This window comes from Gorilla gorilla, chromosome 9 (genome assembly GCF_029281585.2).
Source record: "Gorilla gorilla gorilla isolate KB3781 chromosome 9, NHGRI_mGorGor1-v2.1_pri, whole genome shotgun sequence".
In the NCBI taxonomy this organism is placed as follows: domain Eukaryota; kingdom Metazoa; phylum Chordata; class Mammalia; order Primates; family Hominidae; genus Gorilla; species Gorilla gorilla.
In genome coordinates, this window is record NC_073233.2 from 90,149,926 (window position 1) to 90,173,712 (window position 23,787).

The window sequence follows — 23,787 nt, forward strand, 5'->3', positions numbered from 1 at the left end:
TTAAATTGATGAATAATAACAAATTACACAGCTGATAAAGTGTCATTTCTGGAAGGAATTCTATTCTGATTTAGGTTTGTATAACAGACACATAATAAATAAAAGAAGTGAGTAACTAAGTTGAAAGGAGTTCTAAGTTTCCATACATATACTTAAGTGTTTATAGAAAGCCAAGACTGATGATGGAAGCCAATAGGTAGCATTGCCTTATTTTCAGGGTGTCAGGCATTTACAGCAAGGACTAGAGAGAGAGAAAGGAGTGATTTGAGAGCAGGATCCAAGGTTCTGAAAGAGGGAGACTTCAAGAGGAAGACAGGTATCCTAGACTTTGGGGATCAGTAGAAGGGTCCTTGTATGACTAATCCTTTTTATTGGTGATGTTGTTTGGATATTTGCCCCTCCAAATCTCATGTTGAAATGTGATCCCCAAACATCGGAAGTGGGGCCTGGTGGGAAGTGTTTTGGTCATGGGGGTGGATTCCTCACAAATGGCTTGCTGCCCTCCCCATGAAAATAAGTGGGTTCTCGCTCTGTTGTTTCACAAGAGAGCTGGGTGTTTAAAGGAGGCTGGTACCTCCACCTTTCTCTCTGGCTTCCTCTCTCACCACATGACATGCAAGCTCCTCCATCACCTTCTGCCATAAGTAATTGCATCCTGAGGCTTCACCAGAAGCCAAGCAGATGCTGGTGCCATGCTTGTACACTCTGCAGAACTGTGAAGCAAATTTTTCGTTATAAATTACCCAGCCTCAGGTACTCCTTTGCAGTGATGCAAAATGGACTAACACACTTAGAAATCAGAGAGTAAGGCTTAGAAGACCTGGCCATGTGGTGTCTAAGACTGGGCAATGTGCTCAGAGGAAATACGAGAATCAAGAGACAATCACCACTTCCAAGGGTGACTGAAATTGAATCATCATTCCACATAGCGAAGACAAACAGTAGCAGTAAAGACCCAAGCCAAATGAGAGGAGGTTCAAAGCAGATGGTGGGGACAAAGCCAGGGCTGATTCTGGAGGCAAAGGACAGGCAGCTGCAAGGATTTGGCACCGGTTCCCGAAGCCATAGATATGCATATGTGGGAAAGGCAAGAGATGCTCCTGAGTAGTGTTAGGCAGAGGAGTTAAGGCAGAAGGTAATTTGCATGGGGTAGGTGAGGCAGGACAATTCATCAGTGGTTTAGGAAAATCAACTTTTCCTGTTGCTCTGATCTTGTCCATGGGAACCCATGACACAAAAAATATGGGCAATATTATTAATTGCATATTTCACCACAAGAAAAGCCCAAGTCTGCTGAGCAACAAGATGTTTACTTTCTGTGCTGGTCAGGACCAGCTCAAGAGCAAAATAATCCAAATCTGCTGGGAGAGTTACCAGTGATTCCATATGGGAACCACTGGGAAAGGCAGCCACCTTTCTCGAATTTGGCAAAAGAATGATTTATATATATATATATATTAATTATAATGATCATTATCAGTCTAATGAATAATACATATGCTTGAAATTATTCTAGACTGGGAAATGTCATTGTTCGAGACTGTTCGTTTGGTTTTCACTCCTGCTGTTGCTATTGTGGTTTTTTAATAAAACAATATAAGAGAAGAAAATATCAATCCATCCAAACTAGGGGAAAAATATTTTCTTCAAATCCTGGTAGACGTATAGCATTATTTTTGTTTGTTTGTTTGCCTGTTTGGATTTATTTTGTGACTCTGTATGTAAATTGCTTACTTTATTAACTTTGTTGTGATTCTCCTGAAGCTGGAATAGAGGTTCTGATGCCATATAACATCCCCCAAATCAGAAAAGAAACAAACAATGAACAAGCAAATAAATTCTGCTCAGAATCTGAAAGGAGGCATTATTAGTCACAAAAGATTGCCTGCTTCATTTGTTCTCATTTTTATGGGCAAAAACACTGTGTGTCCAGATACAGTTCCCAAAGTGTTGTCTCTAAATCAGTACTGGCTTTGCTTTTCCACCAGAATGCAAATTATGTTATTTGCTGCCATTGTGTGTCAATTAAAGATAAAATGTGAATTCCTACTGCAATATGCTCCTACTGGCATAGCATCGTGATTTTCCTAAAATTCACGGAGCAGTTCCCAAAGATGTTGGCTGCTTGGATGCAAAAGGTAAGAAACCTTGGCTTCTCAGCAAAACTGTGTAATATCTCTGGCAGTCGTTGAATCATGGCTACCTATGTGTATTCCAAATGTATTATCTATAAAGGAACTTATCTTTACTTTTTCCTTGCTCTTCCTTTTGAAACTATACTAATACCACTACTATTGCCTCAGTCATCAAGATTCATAGCTTAAAATAGATTACAATCTCTCTCCCTCTCCCTTTTGCATCACCCTACAATCTGATATCAAATCCCATAGAATCCACTTTGCTTTATCTCTATTTCCAGTCCCTGCCTGGATTCATATCCTCTACTCCCATTGGCCTAAAATATTGTAATATGTTCTTGGTTTCTCTTCTTCTGCCCTCTTCTCCCTGTAACTGTTTTTCTATATTACAGCTGTGTTTGCCTTTGTCAGTCACCTTCTGATCTTGGCACTCTCCTTTTCCCAAACTTTCAATGGCTTCCAAGTTAAAGATATGGTACCACGATCAGGTTGACTGTCACTCCCTGGTTCTCTGCTTGCAGTCCACTCTGCCCTAAAGCTGTTTTCCCTCTGTAAGCTCCTTCTTTCTGGTAGTTTGCTACTCATTTTGCAAGACAAAACTCAATTGTTCATCCTCTCTGAAGAATCTCCTTAAACAGTCAAACAGAATCATTTCTCATTGTGCCATTTCTGTCATATGCTATAGCTACCTCCACTATTGCATTTACCTCCTACTTTTTCACTGGTTACATGTTTGGATTTACAACTCCTATCAGAGCATGTTCTCTAAAATAATTTGTTTTTTGAATCTTAACCCCATCCTCAGAATCTATTCCATAATTAGGTGGCCAACAAATGTTCTTGCAATAAATGAATAAATGATTGAAATGTGATTCATTAGGTATATATTTAAGTAAATATTTGGTGGCAGAGAAACATTTAGTTGTATATAGCAATTCTTACAAGTTCTATTGGATTTTGGATATAGCAAATTCTACCGAGTGGCCTTATCTTATTCATACAGCTGCATCTCTCTGATAAAGAAAATAGTGCGCATTTGGAATTATGCCTTGCCCTTTATAGGTTTATGCCAGCAAATAAATGACATTATTGTCAATGTGTCCCTTAATGTAAAAAGTAAAATATAAAGAAACTTATAAAGTCTCTTCTTGCTTTAATAAGGTAATTTTGTGATGTTGTGACTCACCCTCTGACATCGCTCAGAGTGATATTACTTAGATAGCTAGGGTAATTGCTATATGAATATGCTCTTCATCATTTAAAATACTATAGTGGGCCGGCTGTGGTGGCTCACACCTGTAATCCCAACACTTTGGGAGGCCAAGGCGGGCGGATCACAAGGTCAAAAGTTCGAGACCAGCCTGACCAACATAGTGAAACCCCGTCTCTACTAAAAACACAAAAATTAGCCAGGGCGTGGTGATGCACACATGTAATCTCAGCTACTCAGGAGGCTGAGGCAGGAGAATCACTTGAACCCAGGAGATGGAGTCTGCAGTAAGCTGAGATCGCGCCATTGCACTCCAGCCTGGGTGTCAGAGCGAGACGCCGTCTCAAAATAAAATAAAATACTATAGTGGAAGCTTGACCTGATAGTATTTATTCATCATCATTTAACAGTTATTACCTAGATGATGTCTAGTATCTGAAAAAAAAAAAGAACAGTTTTCTCCTCAACACTTGAGATTACTGTTAAGAGTATATTGACCTCTATTGTTGGAGTAGATTGACCTCTATTGTTGGAGTAGATTGACCTCTACTGTTGGAGTAGATTGACTTCTTATCCAATATCCACAATATCAGGGAATGAAACCAAATCTTCACAGTAGCCTAGTTTTCATTCAATAAGGAGAAAAAGAATTTAAAGCCACCACAAGTCTCAAGTGATTAATTTCACACCAAATAAGACTTTTAAAGTTGTCTGAAATGTATCAGTAATGGAAATTAATAAAAAGTAGAGTCCCTAGAGAATTAGTAAATAGTCTGTTGATTATAAGGCAGCTTACTGGCCAGGCGCGGTGGCACACGCCTGTAATCCCAGCACTTTGGGAGGCTGAGGCAGGCAGATCATCTAAGGTCAGGAGTTCAAGACCAGCCTGGACAACATGGTGAAACCCCATCTCTACTAAAAATACAAAAATTAGCCAGGTGCAATGGCAGGTGCCTGTAATCCCAGCTACTCGGGAGGCTGACACAGGAGAATTGCTTTAGCAGAGGTTGCAGTGAGCAGAGATCGCGCCTCTGCGCTCCAGCCTGGGCAACAGAGCGAGACTCTGTCTCCAAAAAAAAAAAAAAAAAAAAAAAAAACAGCTTAGCTATCTACGTCTTAGCTATCTATGTCTTATAATCAACATAGAAGATTTACAGTTTTCTAGGGAAGCTATTTTTAGCTGGGTTCCAGGGAGTTGACAAACCTGGTACCTACCCTCAGGTATCTTCCATTTTTAGCAAAAAGTTGGTTGGAGTTGAAAAGTGTCTTTACATCATTTATGGTACTTAATTCTCAACAAAGGGAGAAAGTTACTATTATCCCGTTTTAAAAAACAGGAAAGTAAGACTTGGACGACAAACCAACATTCACATCAATGTCATTAATAAGAAGGTAAACTGGGATGAATTAATATTAGGAATTAAACAAATAAATGTAGAATGTTTCATCCAACATTTTAGAAAAGAGACATATAGTTTTCTAAAGTAGGGAGAAAAAAATCAGAGGTTTGTCATCAGTTCACCTGACTTTATGGTGCAATTACAGTGTATAAAATCTTCATTTCCACTTTCTGTCCTTTATCTCTCTCCTGTTTGAATGCAAAGCATGTGCTTCTTTTCCAAACTTACTTCTCTATGTTGAACAGATCAATATATATTGTGGCAGGCATTGTGTTAAATATTCTTACGTGTGTTGTCTCATATACTACTGCTAAAGCCCTGCAGGTAGACTGCTTTTATTGTCTATGTTTGACATTTGAGGAAATTAACATTCCAGGAGGATAGATGATTTGCTGATGATTGCACAGCTAGTAAATAGCAAAACTAGAATTCAAATACAAGCCTTCTGACTCTTTGGTGCTCTCTTCTACACTGCCTACCAAATGAACTAAACAATGTTTATTATTGAGTTTAAGAGTATAGCAGAGTAGTTAGAGCTCGTATTACCAAATTACCTAAACTTGGGTTAGAATCTCTACTCTGCTACACACTAGTTGAGTAACCATACTGCTATTCTGGGCCTCAGCATTCTTATTTATAAAATAAAGTTAATAATAGTGTTTGCCCTACCTCACAGGATTATTATGAAAGGTAAATGAGTTAATGTAATATCCCTGGCAGATAATAAGCACTCAATAAATTATAACCATTATTAAAATATTACTATAAGTTTTAGCCTTTATAACTGTATCAACCTTGTCTCTAGTTCATTTTCCACAACTCTGGCATCAAAGAAGGTAAAGGCTTTCATGTCTAAATGAAATCAAATGTTTCCTTTGTTCCTTGGACACATCATTAGCTATATCTCTCAGCCAAAAATAGGAACTTGACTATAGTGAAATCTGCCAACGTAACACAAATTGCAAGAGACTGGAAATTTATCTAGATAACACAAAACCAATGTTCATTATAGCTTTAATTAAATTCTGTTTGAATGCTTTATCTCCCCACTTATCTGTCTTTGAAGTCTCCTGTAAGGTCAGAAACTTTATCTAGCCATAAAAGCTAAATAGATTTTGATGACTCTACATCAGAAAACACTAACGCCATTTCCTTATCTCTGAGAAATAGTCTTTTCTCTATATGCACCTCCAGTAACTAAAGGAAGAAACCTTGGTTTTATTTTCCTCAGTTTGATATGAGTAATATTTTTCTTCTAGGTTTTCTGCTAAAAACTAAATTTTATCCTCACAAACACATATGATTTTTAAAAACAGTAAAGTGTTACATCTCTTCATCCTTTTGGATACTACATGAAATGGTATTATTAATATTTGTAGTACCCCCTCTACTTGTAATATTTAATGTTACTATCTAAAAATTGTTCTGAGAAATAAATCAAGGCCACGTCTGTATGTTTAAGGATACATCATCATTCATATGTCTAAGAGAAAACAGAGTAACAATGATCTCTCCATCCATTACTTGTTTCAGCCACAGCAGCTAGAAAGCATCATTGTCCATGCTTGGAACCATGATAATGTAACACCCACCTCATGCTAGCTTAAAACAATATTTCCACCTAGAGTGCCCTACCTCCCCTTTTTAAATATCCTACTTTTGTCCATTCCCCAAGGCATACTAGAGATGTACCATTTCTGAGATCTTTCTTTTGAGCTGTAGCAACACCGTTATATGCAGCACTCACTGGGCAATCTTTTGCTACTTTGGGAGAACATTTGGCTTCATTTTTGCCAAAAATCAAACTGTCTTTTTAAGCGGGTTCCACAATAGTATACGACTACAAAGAGATTGCTTCTTAGAATTGTTAAAATTTGTTTATTTAAAAAGCGGGAAGCACAATGTCATGGTGAAAAGAATAGGGACTTTGGTATTGCCTAGAACTTAAGCTCAAAGCTATCACTAAAAATTGTGTAAACTGGAGGAACTTAATTAGCTTCCTTGTCCCTATGACAATGCATCTGCATAATGCTGTGAATAATACAATTACTGAGAAGTTTCCAGGAGATAAGTTGTATAATATGTATGGTACATAGTAATTGCCCAATAATAGGTGTTACTCTTTCTTCTGTCCTACTATTTCACTAATAGAAAGATGCAGCATTCAAGTGCATATTATTTACTGAACATAGTTATTTTCTGTGCAATAACAAATGACCATCACACATGTCACTATTAATGGTGATCTTCAGAACCTTAATATAGCATATAATGAAGTAGGTTGTTCTTTAATACACAGTGCAATTCTAGCCTATTCCTTTAAAGAAACACTTAGATATTATCTCTCTGCCCCCTTATAATTACATTTGAAAAGCAATAAACAGGAATTTATTGAAAAATAGATAAAGAATTACAATCAGCAAACCACAGATAAAATAAATGCAAAATGCCAATAAACAGGAAGAGACCCAACCTGATAACTAAAAAATATGCATTAAAATTACATCTGAAAAATTTTTTGCTCACCATCTTGGCTGTTTTAAATGAATGTATTGACAAGAAAGGAAAAAACTGGGCATTATTTTACACGATTGAGGAGGGAGCATTTATATTATCATTTTAAAATGTGATTGTAGATTCTGGATATTAGCCCTTTGTCAGATGAGTAGGTTGCAAAAATTTTCTCCCATTCTGTAGGGTACCTGTTCACTCTGATGGTAGTTTCTTTTGCTGTGCAGAAGCTCTTGAGTTTAATTAGATCCCATTTGTCAATTTTGGCTTTTGTTGCCATTGCTTTTGGTGTTTTAGACATGAAGTCCTTGCCCATGCCTATGTCCTGAATAGTAATGCCTAGGTTTTCTTCTAGGGTTTTTATGGTTTTAGGTCTAACGTTTAAGTCTTTAATCCATCTTGAATTGATTTTTGTATAAGGTGTAAGGAAGGGATCCAGTTTCAGCTTTCTACATATGGCTAGCCAGTTTTCCCAGCACCATTTATTAAATAGGGAATCCTTTCCCCATTGCTTGTTTTTCTCAGGTTTGTCAAAGATCAGATAGTTGTAGATATGTGGCATTATTTCTGAGGGCTCTGTTCTGTTCCATGAATCTATATCTCTGTTTTGGTACCAGTACCATGCTGTTTTGGTTACTGTAGCCTTGTAGTATGGTTTGAAGTCAGGTAGCGTGATGCCTCCAGCTTTGTTCTTTTGGCTTAGGATTGACTTGGCAATGTGGGCTCTTTTTTGGTTCCATGTGAACTTTAAAGTAGTTTTTTCCAATTCTGGGAAGAAAGTCATTGTTAGCTTGATGGGGACGGCATTGAATCTATAAATCCCCTTGGAGAGCATGGCCATTTTCATGATATTGATTCTTCATACCCATGAGCATGGAATGTTCTTCCATTTCTTTGTATCCTCTTTTATTTCATTGAGCAGTGGTTTGTAGTTCTCCTTGAAGAGGTCCTTCACATCCCTTGTAAGTTGGATTCCTTGGTATTTTATTCTCTTTGAAGTAATTGTGAACGGGAGTTCATTCATGATTTGGCTCTCTGTTTGTCTGCTAATGGTGTATAAAATCCACACCAAACACCCATCTCTACATCACCATCATTAAAGACCAAAAGCAGATAAAACCACACAAAGATGGGGAAAAAACAGAGCAGAAAAACTGGAAACTCTTAAAAAGCAGAGCGCCTCTCCTCCTCCAAAGGAACGCAGCTCCTCACCAGCAACAGAACAAAGCTGGACGGAGAATGAATTTGACGAGCTGAGAGAAAAAGGCTTCAGACGATCAAACTACTCCGAGCTACAGGAGGAAATTCAAACCAAAGACAAAGAAGTTGAAAACTTTGAAAAAAATTTAGATGAATGTATAACTAGAACAACCTATACAGAGAAGTGCTTAAAGGAGCTAATGGAGCTGAAAGCCAAGGCACGAGAACTACATGAAGCATGCAGAAGCCTCAGGAGCCGATGTGATCAACTGGAAGAAAGGGTAGCAGTAATGGAAGATGAAATGAACGAAATGAAGCGAGAAGGGAAGTTTAGAGAAAAAAGAATAAAAAGAAATGAACAAAGCCTCCAAGATATATGGGAATATGTGAAATGACCAAATCTACATCTGATTGGTGTACCTGAAAGTGACGGAGAGAATGGAACCACGTTGGAAAACACTCTGTAGGATATTATCCAGGAGAATTTCCCCAGTCTAGCAAAGCAGGCCAACATTCAGATTCAGGAAATACAGAGAATGCCACAAAGACACTCCTCGAGAAGAGCAACTCCAAGACACATAATTGTCAGATTCACCAAAGTTGAAATGAAGGAAAAAATGTTAAGGGCAGCCAGAGAGAAAGGTCGGGTTACCCACAAAGGGAAGCCCATCACACTAACAGCTGATATCTGAGCAGAAACTCTACAAGCCAGAAGAGAGTGGGGGCCAATATTCAACATTCTTAAAGAAAAGAATTTTCAACCCAGCATGTCATATCCAGCCAAACTAAGCTTCATAAGTGAAGGAGAAATGAAATACTTTACAGACAAGCAAATACTGAGAGATTTTGTCACCACCAGGCCTGCCCTAAAAGAGCTCCTGAAGGAAGCACTAAACATGGAAAGGAACAACCGGTACCAGCCACTGCAAAATCATGCCAAATTGTAAAGACCATTGAGGCTAGGAAGAAACTGCATCAACTAACGAGCAAAATAACTAGCAAACATCATAATGACAGGATCAAATTCACACATAACAATATTAACTTCAAATGTAAATGGACTAAATGCTCCAATTAAAAGACACAGACTGGCAAATTGGATAAAGAGTCAAGACCCATCAGTGTGCTGTATTCAGGAAACACATCTCACGTGCAGAGACACACATAGGCTCAAAATAAAAGGATGGAGGAAGATCTACCAAGCAAATGGAAAACAAAAAAAGGCAGGGGTTGCAATCCTAGTCTCTAATAAAACAGACTTTAAACCAACAAAGATCAAAACAGACAAAGAAGGCCATTACATAATGGTAAAGGGATCAATTCAACAAGAAGAGCTAACTATCCTAAATATATATGCACCCAATACAGGAGCACCCAGATTCATAAAGCAAGTCCTGAGTGACCTACAAAGAGACTTAGACTCCCACACAATAATAATGGGAGACTTTAACACCCAACTGTCAACATTAGACAGATCAACGAGTCAGAAAGTTAACAAGGATACCCAGGAATTGAACTCAGCTCTGCACCAAGTGGACCTAATAGACCTCTACAGAACTCTCCACCCCAAATCAACAGAATATACATTTTTTTCAGCACCACACCACACCTATTCCAAAATTGACCACATAGTTGGAAGTAAAGCACTCCTCAGCAAATGTAAAAGATCAGACATTATAACAAACTGTCTCTCAGACCACAGTGCAATCAAACTAGAACTCAGCATTAAGAAACTCATTCAGAACCGCTCAACTACATGGAAACTGAACAACCGCTCCTGAATGACTACTGGGTACATAACGAAATGGAGGCAGAAATAAAGAAGTTCTTTGAAACCAATGAAAACAAAGACACAACATACCAGAATCTCTGGGACACATTCAAAGCAGTGTGTAGAGGGAAATTTATAGCACTAAATGCCCACAAGAGAAAGCAGGAAAGTTCCAAAATTGACACCCTAACATCACAATTAAAAGAACTAGAAAAGCAAGAGCAAACACATTCAAAAGCTAGCAGATGGCAAGAAATAACTAAAATCAGAGCAGAAATGAAGGAAATAGAGACACAAAAAAGCCTTCAAATAATTAATGAATCCAGGAGCTGGTTTTTTTGAAAGGATCAACAATATTGATAGACTGCTAGCAAGACTAATAAAGAAGAAAAGAGAGAAGAATCAAATAGATGCAATAAAAAATGATAAAGGGGATATCACCACCAATCCCGCAGAAATACAAACTACCATCAGAGAATACTACAAACACCTCTACGCAAATAAACTAGAAAATCTTGAAAAAAGGGATAAATTCCTCAACACATACACCTTCCCAACACTAAACCAGGAAGAAGTTGAATCTCTGAATAGACTAATAACAGGAGCTGAAATTGTGGCAATAATCAATAGCTTGCCAACCAAAAAGAGTCCAGGACCAGATGGATTCACAGCCAAATTCTACCAGAGGTACAAGGAGGAACTGGTACCATTCCTTCTGAAACTATTCCAATCAATAGAAAAAGAGGGAATCCTCCCTAACTCATTTTAAGAGGCCAGCATCATCCTGATACCAAAGCCGGGCAGAGACACAACAAAAAAAGAGAATTTTAGACCAATATCCCTGATGAACATTGATCCAAAAATCCTCAGTAAAATACTGGCAAACCGAATCCAGCAGCACATCAAAAAGCTTATCCACTATGATCAAGTGGGCTTCATCCCTGGGATGCAAGGCTGGTTCAACATACAGAAATCAATAAATGTAATCCAGCATATAAACAGAGCCAAAGACAAAAAACACATGATTATCTCAATAGATGCAGAAAAGGCCTTCGACAAAATTCAACAACACTTCATGCTAAAAACTCTCAATAAATTAGGTATTGATGGGACGTATTTCAAAATAATAAGAGCTATCTATGACAAACCCACAGCCAATATCATACTGAATGGGCAAAAACTGGAAGAATTCCCTTTGAAAACTGGCACAAGACAGGGATGCCCTCTCTCACCACTCCTATTCAACATAGTGTTGGAAGTTCTGGCCAGGGCAATTAGGCAGGAGAAGGAAATAAAGGGTATTCAATTAGGAAAAGAGGAAGTCAAATTGTCCCTCTTTGCAGATGACATGATTGTATATCTAGAAAACCCCATTGTCTCAGCCCAAAATGTCCTTAAGCTGATAAGCAACTTCAGCAAAGTCTCAGGATACAAAATCAATGTACAAAAATCACAAGCATTCTTACATACCAATAACAGACAAACAGAGAGCCAAATCATGAGTGAACTCCCATTCACAATTGCTTCAAAGAGAATAAAATATCTAGGAATCCAACTTACAAGGGATGTGAAGGACCTCTTCAAGGAGAACTACAAACCACTGCTCAAGGAAATAAAAGAGGATACAAACAAATGGAAGAACATTCCATGCTCATGGGTAGGAAGAATCAATATTGTGAAAATGGCCATACTGCCCAAGGTAATTTATAGATTCAATGCCATCCCCATTAAGCTAACAATGACTTTCTTCCCAGAATTGGAAAAAACTACTTTAAAGTTCACATGGAACCAACAAAGAGCCCGCAACACCAAGTCAATCCTAAGCCAAAAGAACAAAGCTGGAGGCATCATGCTACCTGACTTCAAACTATACTACAAGGCTACAGTAACCAAAACAGCATGGTACTGGTACCAAAACAGAGATATAGATTCATGGAACAGAACAGAGCCCTCAGAAATAATGCCACATATCTACAACTATCTGATCTTTGACAAACCTGAGAAAAACAAGCAATGGGGAAAGGATTCCCTATTTAATAAATGGTGCTGGGAAAACTGGCTAGCCATATGTAGAAAGCTGAAACTGGATCCCTTCCTTACACCTTATACAAAAATCAATTCAAGATGGATTAAAGACTTAAACGTTAGACCTAAAACCATAAAAACCCTAGAAGAAAACCTAGGCATTACTATTCAGGACATAGGCATGGGCAAGGACTTCATGTCTAAAACACCAAAAGCAATGGCAACAAAAGCCAAAATTGACAAATGGGATCTAATTAAACTCAAGAGCTTCTGCACAGCAAAAGAAACTACCATCAGAGTGAACAGGTACCCTACAGAATGGGAGAAAATTTTTGCAATCTACTCATCTGACAAAGGGCTAATATCCAGAATCTACAGAGAACTCAAACAAATTTACAAGAAAAAACAAACAACTCCATCAAAAAGTGGGCGAAGGACATGAACAGACACTTCTCAAAAGAAGACATTTATGCAGCCAAAAAACACATGAAAAAGTGCTCACCATCACTGGCCATCAGAGAAATGCAAATCAAAACCACAATGAGATACCATCTCACACCAGTTAGAATGGCAATCATTAAAAAGTCAGGAAACAACAGGTGCTGGAGAGGATGTGGAGAAATAGGAACACTTTTACACTGTTGCTGGGACCGTAAACTAGTTCAACCATTGTGGAAGTCAGTGTGGCGATTCCTCAGGGATCTAGAACTAGAAATACCATTTGACCCAGCCCTCCCATTACTGGGTATATACCCAAAGGATTATAAATAATGCTGCTATAAAGACACATGAACACGTATGTTTATTGCGGCACTATTCACAATAGCAAAGACCTGGAACCAACCCAAATGTCCAACAATGATAGACTGGATTAAGAAAATGTGGCACATATACACCATGGAATACTATGCAGCCATAAAAAATGATGAGTTCATGTCCTTTGTAGGGACATGGATGAAACTGGAAATCATCATTCTCAGTAAACTATTGCAAGAACAAAAAACCAAACACCACATGTTCTCACTCATAGGTGGGAATTGAACAATGTGAACACATGGACACAGGAAGGGGAACATCACACTCTGGGGACTGTTGTGCGGTGGGGGGAGAGGGGAGGGATAGCTTTAGGAGATATACCTAATGCTAAATGACGAGTTAATGGGTGCAGCACACCAGCATGGCACATGTATACCTACGTAACTAACGTGCACATTGTGCACATGTACCCTAAAACTTAAAGTATAATAATAATAAAATTAAAAAAAAGAAAGCTTGTGATTTTTGCACATTGATTTTGTATCCTGAGACTTTGCTGAAGTTGCTTATCAGCTTTAGGAGATAACAAATTTACAAGAAAAAAACAACCCCATCAAAAAGTGGGCAAAGGGTATGTACAGACACTTCTCAAAAGAAAACATTTATGCAGCCAACAGACACATGAAAAAATGCTCATCATCACTGGCCATCAGAGAAATGCAAATCAAAACCACAATGAGATACGATCTCACACCAGTTAGAATGGTGATCATTAAAAAGTCAGGAAACAACAGGTGCTGGAGAGGATGTGGAGAAATAGGAACACTTTTACACTGTTGGTGGGACTGTAAACTAGTTCAACCATTGTGGAAGTTGTTGTGGCGATTCCTCAGGGATCTAGAACTAGAAATACCATTCGACCTAGCCATCCCATTACTGGGTATATACCCAAAGGATTGTAAACCATGCTGCTGTAAAGACACATGCACACGTATGTTTATTGCAGCACTATTCACAATAGCAAAGACTTGGAACGAACCCAAATGTCCAACAATGATAGACTGGATTAAGAAAATGTGGCACATATACACCATGGAATACTATGCAGCCATAAAAATGATGAGTTGAGTTCATGTCCTTTGCAGGGCCATGGATGAAGCTGGAAACCATCATTCTCAATAAACTATTGCAAGGACAAAAAACCAAACACCGCATGTTCTCACTCATAGGTGGGAATTGAACAATGAGAACACATGGACACAGGAAGGGGAACATCACACACCAGGGACTGTTGTGTGGTGGGGGTAGCTGGGAGGGACAGCATTTGGACATATACCTAATGCTAAGTGAAGAGTTACTGGGTGCAGCACACCAACATGGCACATGTATACATATGTAACAAACCAGCACGTTTTGCACATGTACCCTAAAACTTAAAGTATAATAATAATAAAAATAAATAAAATTTAAAAAATTGTAATCGGTATCTATTAAAATAAATCATATGCACACTCCATGATCAAGTAATTCCAGTTTTATATAAATACAAGTTTTATATAAATATACATATAAAAATACTCTATAAAATATTAACAAAAATCCATAAAGTATAGGGAAAATATACTTAGGAATACATATTGCAACATGCCAGAGAGTTCTCTGGGTGGCCTTACAGCAACCCAGTCACACCCTCTCACACACACTTCTAGCTTGTAGTTGTCAAGAATCATTGTAGAATGTGCTAGGAATGCAACATCCTACAATAAGGGGGAACTGCCTGGAATAGCCCTGGATCTCTTCCAGTGCCCCCAAGAAATAAGATGTCCTTCAATACTTTAGCCCAGTGTATCATCTTCACTTCAGGGAATAAAACCCAGGATGAGTTGCATTCTGGGGTACCTAATCAGCAGGACGAGTGGGGTATCCACAGATGAGATTCCGTCTGCCCTGGGCAGCTTTCCTGAGCTTTGGGGGCCCAACTCGCAATGAAGCTTAAGCTTCTATTGTCCCTTGCTGCCTCTCTGTAAATAATAAATCTGCTTCATGTAACTTTTATTTTTATGGGTATTCTGACTTACCTGACTCTAGCAAGTTGGCAACCCAAGAAAGTAAACCTCCTTCACACCACATTGTTTATAAGAGCAAAAAGTGAGAAATGATGCAGACATTCATCAGAAGGGGAATGGTTAAATTAATGATACATATTCATACCTTGAAATACATTCAGCCAGTAAAAAGAATGGGACATATACTTGCATTATATGTATCATACATGTATTGTTAACTGACAAAAACACACTGCAAGACAATATGTAATATGACATCATTTTACTAATGTAAGTATCCATTATGTATTAATATATGCAGAGAAAAAATTTGCACTACACTAAACTTTTGACAATTTTCAGCTATAGGATCTGATATTGAAGACAATGAAACTTTCCATTTTTATTTTTATAATTAAAATTTTAATTATTTTTGTGAACATGATTTTTCAGCTTAAAAACATTTTAAACAATCAACTAAACTCAAATAATTTTTCTTGAGCATCTGCAGTGTATTTCTATCTAATGTTAGTTAAGTACGAACCCCATCATCAAGAACTTCTACCTTAAATAAAAGAAAGAGGTAGAAAAAGGCAGGTTGGAAAAAGAAGAAAACAAGTATTGCTAAGTATACAATATACTTTAAGTATTTCATGCAAATTATATACTTTAATTTTTAAAATTATTTGAGATAGATACTGTTTTACTTACTCCCCAGGTAAGAAAGTGCATGTGATTTGCCTATGCTTATTCTAGGAATGAGTGGTAGTCCCAAGATCCAAGTTCAAGTTTCTGTAATTGCAACGACTATTCACCTTCTACTTACATCCAAGGAATCAGAAGACAATCACATCTGAGATTTTTACATCAATATTCCTAGGTTTAATTTCTTTCCTGAAATCCAGCTACCTATTTCTTGTTTTACCTGCATGTCTTGCTGTCAAACTCAGTATCTCCAACATTAATTTTCATTGATCTGCAAACTGTTCTTCCTTCTTGGAGTATCACATATTACAGTACCAATATCTACCCAGCTATCCCAATCAGAACATTTCTAACATCTCCATTTCTCTCATACTTCACCTACCCAGACCCCATCAGCCATTAATCCAACTACCATGTTTACTGCTAAAAGGCCTTGCAAAAACTATTTCAACCTTGTCATTGCTCTAGTTCAGCCCTCATCACACTGAGTTCTGCCTATGGTGACAGCCTCCTAATCATCTACTGGCCTCCCCTAATGCATCCTCCATATAGTGGTCAGTGATATCTTTGTAAAATAATACTCTGTTTGTGTCACTCTTACTGCTGCAATACTCATTCTATACTATATAAGAGTATTCAATACTCCTCCTTTAGAATAAAATCCCAATTATGCAAATGACATTTAAGCTTACAAAGCTCTCTTCTAGTGTATTTTCCCCTCATACACATACCTACACGCCACTTTGAAAAACTAGCCCTTTCCCAGAGAAGTCTTGAGATTTCACATCTTTGTGCCTTTACAAATGTTATTCCTTCTACCCAGAAGTCCTTGCTACTCCATGAAAACCCCACAATTGTCCTTCAGAATTGATCTCATATGTCACTTCCATTAAGCAACTTTGCAGAACTGTTCTCTTCTGAAGAGAAAAGAAATATAACTCCCTATTCTGTATACACAACATTTTTTTCAAGGTTCTACTCATATGGCTCACCACATTGTATCATAAAGTATCCATCTCCCTTCCTACAATGTGTCATGCCTTAATCAGCATTCTGACTCCAGAACCCAGTAAACTGCAATAGTTGGTACACAAGGAGTACACAATAAATATATGTTGAATTATATCAAAATTAGAAGAAGGTGTGCATGTATTCATGCACTCAATCAGCATTTTTTGAGCATCTACCACACGCTATGCACAATGCCAGGGCTGCAGATCTAGTCATTTATAAAAGAGACAAAGGATAGATAGAGACATGAATAGATAAAGTGCTCTGGGAGTTCATGGCTGTTTCAAAAATATACATCAATTTGATTTAAATGATAATTCAGCATTGATGGAGTTATCTTTTCTGCTATAATAAACTATCACAAACTTAGTGATGTAAAAGAACACACATAAAGAATCTTACAGTTCTGGAAATAAGAAGTCCACACTGGGTCTCACTGAGCTAAAATCAAGTTTTTGGCAAAACTGTATTCATTTGGGAGCTTGAGAAAACAGTCCTTTTTTTATTTCCCCTTTTCCTTTTTCAGCTTCTGCCCCCATTTTTTGGTTTGTGGCCCCTTCACCCACCCAGCAATATAACATCTTCAAATCTCTGTCTGACTCTGCCTCCCTTTTCCACTTGTGATTACATTTGGCACACTTGGATAGCCCTAGCTAATCACTTTATCTCAAGGTCATCTGATTAGCAACCTTAATGCCCTCCTGCCATGTAATGCAATATATTTGTAGGTTTCTGGGATTAGGACGTAGATATCTTTGGGTTTGGGGTATTATTCTGCCTACCACAAACACCCAAGTAATAGGAATTACACTTCATCTATTTTCATTTTATTTTTAATTGTGGGGAGATCTAAGCAAACACTCAGTAATTAATCTGGTTTCCCAACATGATGCTTAAGGAAACTGCCAGATCAAGATATAAAAGTTTTTCAAATAAAAATCTACCTGTTTACAGATGTACATAGCCAGATAGATATTAGGGAGGCTGAGAAACATAGTTTTCCACAATATGGAATGACTGACATGTACACAACATATTATCTCAATAAAGAGAACCTACAGATGTCATTAAACGTTAGGGAAATGCAAATAAAAAGCACAATGAGAAGCTACTATGCAAGTATCAAAAGAGCTAAAACAAGAAATAATGATAATGCGAAATATTGGTGAGAATACTGAGAACCTGGATTATTCAGATATTCTGATGAGAATATGAAATGATAAGCTACTCTAGAAAACAGCCTGATAGTATTTTAAACAGTAAACATACAACTACCATACAATACAGAAATTATACTCCTGGACTATCATCCCATAGGAATTAAGACTTATCTTCACACAAAACTTATACATATTTATAATTGCTTTATTCATTAATAGCCAAAAACTGGAGAAAGCTCACATGTCCTTCAATGGGTGAATGGTTAAACAAACTGTGGTATATTCACACTATAGAATATTATTCAGCAATAAAAAGAAAAAAACTTGATACACAACCTGGATGAATCTCTAGTGAATTATGCTGAGTGAAAAAAGTCAATCCCCAATGTTTACGTACTGTATGACTCTATTTATATAATTCTTAAAATGTCAAAATTTAAAAATGATGAGCAGTGGTTAACAGTACTTAAGAGGGGAAAGGAGGGATGAATGTAATATTAAAAAGCAACATAAGAAATCCTTGTCGTGGTGAAACTATTCCATTGCTTATCCCGGTTGTGACATTAGTATAGTTTTGAAACTTATCAGCATTGGGGAAAACTGGGTAGAGGGCATGTGGAAAGTCTCTGTAGTATTTCACACAACTGCTTGTGAATCTACACTTAGCTCAAAATGAAAAGTTTAGTTTAAAAAAAGTCTGAAACATATGGTAGTTCTATTTTTATTTTTAAGAAAGCCCCATATTGTTTCCATAGCAGCTGCACCATTTTGCTTTCCCAACAGTGGACAAGTGTTCCAAATTTCTTTACATACATCTTTGCCACCGCTTGCTTTGTTTTTGTTTTTGTTCTTGATAATAACCAACATAACAGGTGTGAAGTGATAGTTTTCATTTGCATTTGCCTGATGATTGCTGACATTAAGCATCTTTTCACATGCTTTTTGGCCGTTTGGCTGTCTTCTTTGGACAAATGTCTATTCAATTTTTTAGCCCATTTTTTTAAATTGGGTTATTTGCTGTGGGATTTTTTCCATTGAAGTGTAGGAATTCTTTATATATTTTGGAAATTAACACTTTGTCAGATATATGGTTTTCAAGTATTTTCTCCCATTCTATTTGTTGCCTTTTCATTCTGTTGTTTCCCTTGTCGTGCAGAAGCTTCTTAGTTTGATGTTGCCACAGTTGTCTGTTTTTTCTTTCATTTCCTGAGCTCTTGATATCATATTTATTATATCATTTCTAAGACCAGTGTCATGGGCGGGAGAGAGGAATAGAGAATTGCTAAACAATAAGCACAAAGTTTCAATTATACAAGATGCATAAGTTCTAGAGATTTATTGCACAACACTGTTCCCATAATTAAACATTACTGTATTGTACACTTAAAGTTTTGTTAAAAGGGTAGTTCTCCTTTAAGTGCTCTTATTACAATAAAACAAAAAGCTCTAAAAGCTTGTAGTCACATACATGTCACTGTTTTTACTTTTCCTCAATGTCCCCAAGTTTTACAACATAACATGTTCTAATACAGTTGAAGTCTTCCCTTGATGAAAATGAAAACTGATTATTTTGTGATGAGTAGCTTTCTGGAAAATGAAAAAGTGATAATGAAAATTGTTACAAATGACTGTTCCATGGATACATCATCTTAAAAAGTAGGAAGATATTACTGTCTGAAACTTACTACAGTCTATATTTTTCAATTACAAAGAAATGAATTTGAATCAAATTATATTCTTTTTTAATAATTAGTGACTTAGACATCTTGGACTCATGTAATTTTGATTACCTTTGAGAGTCCATTTCCCAGAATATCTTTCCATAGAACATTTCTTGGTAAAAATAGAAATGTCACATCTGCTGTTAAATTATACCAACCACTGTTCATGCATTAGGAGAGAACAGAAAATTGAAGTTTTAATCCCATGATCAGTTGAAGTCACACACACAGACACACACACACAGACTGACTCCTTCTCAGGCCCATGACTTTGACCTTGTTCCTTTCACCCAGGATGACATATCCAAAAGGAGAATTTGGGAAAAACAGCCCTATATGTATTTATCGTTACCATCTAGCTGGTCACTGAGAAGTGAGTAATGCCTATGTGTCTCACAATGCACTAGAGAAGGAAGAAATTGAAAATTTCAAAACGTGATCCCTGTTTTTCTGGAATTCGTACCAGATTGTGACTCAAATGCCTGCCCTCTGGATGAGTGTGTCTGTTCATACTCAGCCCTATTTCTGCCCTTTTTTGTTTGTTTGTTTGTTTGTTTGAGACGGAGTCTTGCTCTGTCGCCCAGGCTGGAGTGCAGTGGCGCGATCTCCGCTCACTGCAAGCTCCGCCTCCCGGGTTCACGCCATTCTCCTGCCTCAGCCTCCCGAGTAGCTGGGACTACAGGCGCCCACCACCGCGCCCGGCTAATTTTTTTTGTATTTTTAGTAGAGGCGGGGTTTCACCGTGTTAGCCAGGATGGTCTCGATCTGACCTCGTGATCCGCCCGCCTCGGCCTCCCAAAGTACTGGGATTACAGGCGTAAGCCACCGCAGCGCCTGGCCCTACTCCTGCCCTTCTAAGCTCTTCTTTATTTACAAATTCTGCGAGCCTGGAAAGCTTCTCTGCCCATATTCCAGTGTCAGCATGATTACATGGTAAAGTGCTAACAATGAATAGCAAAAGCAGAAGAGTCAATGTGTCAATTTTATCAATTTTGTTTATTTTATATTTCAATAATTTCTTTTTTATTCTTATTTTCTTCTTTCTGCTTATTTTAAATTTACTTTGCTTTTTTCCGTTTTTAAGCTTCTTAAGGTGAAACCTTATTGGAGAATTGTTTAATTTTCATATAAGCATTTAAAGCTATAGACTTATTTCAAAATATTTTTATTTTATAAATTGAAAATAATGATACATATTTATAGGGCAAAATATGCTGTTTATATATGTTTACAATGTAGAATGATTAAATCAGGCAAATTAACAAATCTATCAGCACACTTACTTATTTTTCTGGGTGAAAGCATTTAAAAATCTTCTCTTAGCAATTTTGGAATATACAATGCATTATTATTTAATATAGTCGCCACTCTGCAATAGATCACTAGATCTTTCTCCTCCCGTCTGAAATTTTTTACCTTTTCATCAACACATCTATGCTTTTCCCATTCACTGCCCATGCCTCCAACATGTCTCTGATAAACATCACTCTACTCTCTATATGAGATGAACTTTATCAGATTCCACATGCAGGTGATATCATGTGATGTTTGTCTTTCTATGCCCAGCTTATTTCTGTTAGCATACTGTTCTCCAGATGCATCTATGGTGTCACAAATGACAGGATTTCCTCCTCTTATAAAGCTGAACAGCATTCCATTGTATGTACATATACCACATTTTCTTTATTTCTCTGATGATGAACACCTAGGTTGCTTTAGTATCTTAGCTATTGTGTGTAATACTGTGACCAAGGGAGTACTGATATTTCAGCATACTGATTTCAATTCCTTTGAATTAATACTCATAAGTGGGGTTACTGGATCATATAGTAATTCTATTTTTAGTTTTCTGAGGAACCTCCATACTCTTTCCCATGGTGGCTATATTAATTTATATTCCCACCAATAGTTTTTAAGAGTTCCTTTACTCTGCACTCTCATCAACACTTATTATCTTTCATATTTGGGAGGATAGCCATTCTACAGGTATAAGTTGATAGCTCACTGTGGTCACAATTTGAATTTCCCTGATGATCAGTGATAGTGAGCATTTTTTATTATATCTGTTGGCTATTTGAATGGCTTTTATTGAAAAGTGTCTATTTAGGTCCTCTGCCCAGTTTTGATGGAGTTATTGTCTTTATGCTATTGAGTTGTTTGAGTTGCCTGTATATTTTGAATATTAGCCCCTTATTAGATGGAGGAGCTTACAATATTTTCTCCCAATCCATAAATTGTGTATTCACTCTATTAATTGTTCCTTTGCTGTAAAGAGCCTTTTTAGTTTTATGAAATCCCATTTGCTTATTTTTGTTTTTGTTGCCTGAGCTTTTCAGATCATATCAAAATAATAATTGTGCAGACCAATGTCATGGGGCATTCCCCCTGTTTTTCCTTCTAGTGGTTTTACAATTTCAGGTCTTACATTTAAGTTTTTAATCCACTTTGAACTGTTTTTTGTATATAATGTGACATAACAGTCTAATTTCATTCTTTTTATAGATACCTAGTTTTCCTAGCACCATTGTTTGAAGAGACTATTCTTTCTCCATTGTGTGTTCTTGGTACCTTTGTGAAAAATCAATTGACCATAAATGTGTGAGTTTATATCCGTACTAGCTGTTCTGTTCAATAGGTCCACAAGTCTGTTTTTATGAGTGTATCATGCTGTTTGGATTACTATAGCTTTGCAATAGATTTCGAAGTCAGCAGTGTAATGCTTCCAGCTCTGTTCTTCTTGCTCAAGATTGCTTTTGGTATTCAAGGTCTTTTGTGGTATTATAGAAATTCTGGGATTTTTTGCTTAATTTCCGTAACAAATGACATTGAAATTTTAATAGGGATTGCACTGAATCTGTAGATCACTTTGGTTAGTATAGACATTTTAACAGTATTAATTATTCCAATTCAGGAACCCATTTATTTGTGTCATCTATAATTTCTTTCATCAATGTTTTATAGAAGATCTTTGATCTTTTTGGTTAAATTTATAACTATTTTGTTTTTTGATACAACTATGAAGGCATTGATTTTTTAATTTCTTTTTTAGATAGTTTATTGTTGGCATAAAGAAATGTTATTGGCATTACTTAAGGAACCAAAAGTAGAACTACCATTTAATCCAGCAATCCCACTAGGGGGTATCTACCCAAAGGAAAAGAAGTCATTATATAAAAAAGACATATGCACCTGCATATTTATAGCAGCATAATTCATAATTGCAAAGATATGGAACCAACCAAAGTGCCCATAGACCAACAAGTGGATAAAGAAAATGTGGTATACATACACTATGGAATACTACTCAGCTATAAAAAAGAATGAAATAATGTCTGTTGCAAAAACTTGGATGGACCTCAAGGCCATTATTCTAAGTGAAGTAACTCAGGAATGGAAAACCAAATATCATATGTTTTCACTTCTAAGTAGGAGCTAATAACAATGCATAACAAATGCATAAGTGTTATATAATGGACTTTGGGGGCTCTAGAAGGAAGGTTGAGAGAGGGATGAGAGATAAAAGACTACATCATAGGTACAGTGGACACTGCTCAGGTAAGGGTACACTAATCTCAGAAGTCACCACTAAAGAATTTATTCATGTAATCAAAAACCACCTGTACCCCAAAAACTATTGAAATAAAAAAAGCATTTGCATTGTGAAAGAAAGAAAGAAAGAAAGAAAGGAAGGAAGGAAGGAAGGAAGGAAGGAAGGAAGGAAGGAAAGAAGGAAGAAAAAGAAAGAGAAAAGAAAGAAAGAAAGAAAGAAAGAAAGAAAGAAAGAAAGAAAGAAAGAAAGAAAGAAAGAAAGAAAGAAAGAAAGAAAGAAAGAAAGAAAGAAAGAAAGGCAGGCAGGCTACTCGCAGGGAGCAGTGGCTTATGTCTGTAATCCTAGCATTTTATGAAGCCAAGGCAGGAAGATTGCTTGAAGCCAAGAGTTACAGATCAGCCTGGGAAACGTAGTGAGACCCAATCTCTACCAAAAATTTAAAAATTAGCCAAGCATGTTGGCACATGCCTGTAGTTCCAGAGACTCAGGAGGATGAGGTGGGAGAACTGCTTGAACCCAGGAGTCAAGGCTATGGTGAGCTATGATCACACCACTGCACTTCAGCCTGGGTTACAGAAAAAGAT

At 37.1% G+C, this 23,787-nt stretch overlaps 1 long non-coding RNA gene across 2 annotated transcripts in view; it reads right to left on the reverse strand.

Annotated features, from left to right (window-relative positions):
- Positions 1-23,787, reverse strand: part of LOC109028768 (uncharacterized) — a 363,275-nt gene that overhangs the window by 160,826 nt on the left and 178,662 nt on the right. The gene's annotated exons all lie outside the window — the stretch shown is intronic.